This window comes from Austrofundulus limnaeus, unplaced genomic scaffold (genome assembly GCF_001266775.1).
Source record: "Austrofundulus limnaeus strain Quisiro unplaced genomic scaffold, Austrofundulus_limnaeus-1.0 Scaffold8, whole genome shotgun sequence".
NCBI classification, from domain to species: Eukaryota; Metazoa; Chordata; class Actinopteri; order Cyprinodontiformes; family Rivulidae; genus Austrofundulus; species Austrofundulus limnaeus.
The window spans coordinates 1,592,013-1,597,211 of NW_013952410.1; positions in this window are offsets into that span (position 1 = coordinate 1,592,013).

Below are 5,199 nucleotides of genomic sequence, written 5' to 3' on the forward strand. Positions count from 1 at the left end.
TACTAATGTTTGTAAATTTGTTGCTCTGAGAGTGTGCATTTTTTACATGTTTTTGTATCAGTATTCAAAATGTTTCTGTTTTTCTGTTCATAAGATTGTTTGAATTCAAAGAAAATAAAACTTTGAAGGAATCTCAGATATTTTTTCTTATTTGTTGTTGTGCTCTGACACGAGTCACTTCATTTAGCCTCGTAAATTTACCAAGGTATCAAACTTGGACAACAAATCATTTCTATGTAATACTTATATATATAATATTTATTATTTATTGCAGCATATTTGAATTCAGTGGTTTRACAGCTTGGTGATGAAACGGTGAGTCCTGTCCTGTTGGAAGACCAGTTTGTAACTCTAAATGAATCATCTTTAGTTGTGTTCTTGTAAAAACTGCTGATCTGTTTTGGCTGCACCTTACCCGGCCTTCACCCACTGCCAGTTTTAACCAGCTGTAAGATGAAGTACTTTTAAATTACAAATTCACTCTGGAGCTGTGTCTGCTTGGTCGGTCTATTATTTGCTCATCAATTGTCAGTTTTTGTGATGAGCTACAGCTTTTCACATTATTCTGTGTAAATTCAAGATTTAGAATTTTAACCTTTTTTAAACAGAGATTCATGATACATTTAACACCAAAACATAACAATGAAGGAGAAAAAGACACGATAATCACCACAACAAGACAACAGCTCACTCAGGTCTCTTGGAGAAAATGTGTCAATTTCAGCCTGAAGGGCTGCTTTTATATGGCTGGTTTTCCGCCAACCGACAGACTGACCAACAGCACTGAAACGCACCGATCAACCAACTTTCCCCCGACCGACCGACCGTACTGTTGTTTGTTATTACACAGAGAGCAGCTCCTGACCGACCGTACTTTGCTTTCTGTTTACACAGGACTATAAAAGCTGCTGCACATGCACACTTCATCCTGATCTTTGTAGATTTCGAGCACTGCACTGTGGAGGATCAGTGGTTTCTGCTCGTTTTAAATTGCATTAAACGCTGTGGATTCTACTTAGTTTTTTATGAAAAGGTGTTTTGTTTTTTTCCAGCTCGCTGTAGGAGCCGCTCCGGGACAGTTTATGGTTTGTCTCACAGATAAACTGAGTCTGTGGGACTGTAAAACATCTTCCTTTAGCCGGTGTTCAGTACAGACCCTAGTTCGAGGAAACATCCACAGTCAGATTGTTGAATAAAAAAAAAGTTTTATCCAATCATTGGACATTGTAGAGTACAGAGCCAAGTCAGTCCTGGTGGATAGAAACAATCATGGACTCAATAAAAAGTCAAAGAAAGCATGAGGGCTCTGTACTTGTGGTCACAGCCAGTGTTTCACTTGAATGGTTGTATTTAGTACAGCACAGTTTCTCTTCTGTTGTTCAGATAGTCTTGTGGTTGGGCACCAAACTTTTGTTCAGCCAGCCCTCGTTCGATCCAGCTCCAGACTCACATGGTGCAGCAACACTGCTCTCGCCTCACTCAGCTTCTGAACAACATGCTGACAGGACGCAATCCTGGACGTCCTCGTTCTCCACCATATCTCACAGCAACGACACGGCTCCGAGGATTCTCCTCGTCTCTCTCCGTGTTCTACAACGAGCAACTCAAAGTTCTCACATTCACTTCAACTAACAGCACAATTCCGTTTGTCTTTATTTCCCTCACTGTGTCTCTGAATTTACAAGTATCAATGTAAAACAGTTTGCACTTGGTATACACCAGGCTCCACCACATTCTCACGATGAACATGAATCACCAAGTGATATCAAACACACTGTTTGTCATGTATCATGTATCACACTGGAACCATTTTAATTACAGCAGACGAGTTCTGACACTGCTGCTTTAATGGCCTTGTGGATAAAGTCAGTACCTTTCACCTGGACTATCTTGGTTCAATCCACACGCACTCCTCTTTTGACTTGGGAGCAACCGCCGGGTCCAAATCTACGGTACGTATAGACACGCCCACCTCAGCACCACAATATAAACTCACAAGCATTCCCTTAACCCTCATTACACCTCTGGACCCATGCCCAACTTTCAACTTTGTGTTGGCTGTCATCTTCATCCGACTATTTCTCCTGACGATGTTCAACGTGAACATACACGCAACGATGAACACGAACAGTCGTCTCGTCTTCAGACTGGGACCGTGGATTGATGTACATGTCGACTACGAACACATCTTACAAGCTTTGCTCATGTTGTTAAACGTGAACCAACACTTAACGAACCAGCGTCTCTTCATCAGTCTGAGTTCGTGTACATGTTGACTACGAACAGATCTTACGAGCTTCGCTCATGTTGTCAAATGTGAACCAACACTTAACAACGAACCAGCGTCTCTTCATCAGTCTGAGTTCGTGGATTCGTGTACATGTTGACTACGAACAGATCCTACGAACATTGCTCATGTGGATGTTCAACATGAACGTGAACCAACACATTCATGTGCTCCTCGTCAGTCTGGGTCCGTGGATTCAAGTGGGCTTCACCTACCAACAGACCCACAGATTCTTCCTCTATGTTGATGTTTCTGGTCAGAGGATGGCTGTCATCTTTCTCAGCCGTCTCCAAAGAAATCCTGCTGGCTCTGCACCTCCAAACCAGCTGATCCTCCTGAGTTTGGGTTCTCAGTTTCAACTGTAGATCAGCTACGAAGAGTCCCATGGACTGATGCTCAACCTTGAAGGTTGGGGTCTCAGGATGGCTGCCATCTGCCTCCGTGGCGTTCTGATCTGGATGTTCCCAGAGACCAGCTCAGGTTAAATGATGTCCTCAGCAATCAGGCCCAGCTCCTTCCTCTGCACTGAGCTGCTGCCTCAAAGAAAGGCTGGAGGATGAGGACACGTGAAACAAACCATTCAGGTCCAGGAGGGCTGTAGTGGGTCTCTGTCTGCTTGCGCAGGGATCATAAACTTCTGATAAGACTCTGCTGCACTTCTTTACAAAAGCCTCTGTCCGTTTTTGAGTCGTTGCTTTTCGTTCAGGTTTATATGCATTTCTCTGCTGTCACACAGAAAAACACTCACAAATGCTGTAATAATAGAATGTGAAAAAAAATAAAAAGTTCTTGAAAGAGGTGTAAGTTTGTTTGTGACTGACAATAATAATGAGCACATTCAAGGAGTAATAAATAATTAATTACAAAATACCAACTTTATTTTCACTCACTCGCTTTTAAAAGTGGAGATGTTCCTGCAAAAATGCTGTGTTTCAATAAAAAGTTAAACAGCTGGGGCTGAAGTGATGTGCAGAACAGAGAAAGCTGAAGAAGTTTGTTTTGTTAAATGAACCGAGTGTGAAGAAGTGCGGGACATTGTAGAGTACAGAGCCAAGTCAGTCCTGGAGGATAGAAACAATCAGGGACTCGATAAGAAGTCAAAGAAAGCATGAGTGCTCTGAACATGTGGTCATGGTTACTGTTTCACATGAATGCTTTTGTTAAGTAGGGCAGTGGTTCCCAAACTTTTTAAACTTGTGTACCCTCTGAGCCACTTTGTCATACTACTAGTACCCCCTCTGTCAAATGTAATGATGATTCTCCAAAACTGTAATGTATAATAACAGATTATTAAAAGAAAATTATTTATCTAATTCCCTTTAACGTTTAGTTCTCAGGCATTTTATTCTTTTCAACTCTAATCAAACAAAAGATAAAAAATGTTGCCTTGAAAGTGAATAAGTAATTAAATTTATAAACCAGGTAATGGCAGGTGAAGGAAGCAGCAGCATCCAAAACCCATCAGAAACTCGCCCAAATGAGCAAATTCTGTGAGATTCCGCGTTTTTATACAGGATTCCATTTTGTGTCCGTTTTTTGATTCCATCTGCATTTTTCACATTGCAGAAATCATACGGCCCTACATACCTCAGTCCTATTTTTTTTTACACACCTGGGGAATTTTTCCACGTACCCCCTGTAATATGCTACAGGGATACATGCATCCCAGGTTGGGAATGACTGAGATAGAGGGCAGCCCACTCTCTTGTTGTCTAGTGGTAGAGAGACCAACTTTTGTGCAGTGGGCCATGGTTCAGTCCCAGCTAAGCTCTGCTCTCGTCTCACTCAGCTTCTTCACAGCTCTGTGGACTCACGGACAAGAACACAGATTGGCTGTTCCTTTATCGTCACGTTAATGTTCAACAGGAATCAAGACGCAGCAACAAAACAGCTTCTCTCCCTCAACTTCAGCTCTGACATTCAGCTGAGTTCCTCACACCCACAGCCCCAAGGACTCATGTCAGGGCTCAGAGGCTGAATGTCCAAGTATTAACCAGTGGTGGGATGTAACAAAGTACAAGAACTTTGTTGCTGTACTTACGTACATTTTTCATGTATCTGTACTTAAGTAGATTTCATCATGAGTACTTTTGACTTTTACTCCACTACATTTCACATTAAGTATCTGTACTTTCTACTCCACTACATTTCTGTATAACGCGTTGAATTACAAATTACATTCATGACACATCGCATTACGTTTATTTTCTTTTAGTTTGTTTGTTTTTCTTAGTTTGAAAGTAATTAATGACGAGAGGGGAATTGCTGTAATTGGTCAACTGAACCGCTACAAAGCAGGAAAGTACCATTAGACCCTCCTTCAAGAAAAGCGGAGTGATTCTGTATCACCTGCTGGAGCTGCAGCAGCAGCAGCACGCCCAAAATAGATTCCACCATGGAAGAAATGCGCCACTCATGGCCTTATTTGAAAGACTTATTTAAGTTAACTGATTCAAAAAAATGACTTGTTGAGATTTGATAAAGGATGTTGGTGGTGAATTTACAGCTTCTGTAGCTGTAGTCACAATCTGTGATGATGCACAGAATCACAAGTCCAAGTGTGAACAGTATCGTGAACACAAAAACATGTATTATCTGCAGCATTGTTCTTTAAAATGACACCATCGATTTATTAAAAGTATACATACAGTAGTAGGGATGTCCCGATACCACTTTTTCACTTCCGATACGATACCGATATTACAACTTTGAGAAATGTCCGATACCGATATTGACCCGTTACTGTAACAGTGCAAGTCACACACTTTTACCTATTTTGTAGTGTAAAATCTTAGAAAAATCTTGATCAGATCAAACAGTGAAAAAGAGTAGGTATGAGAAAAACTGACCCATTTATTTTAAACCAATGGATGACATATACTCACCGGCCACTTTATTAGGTACACCACGCT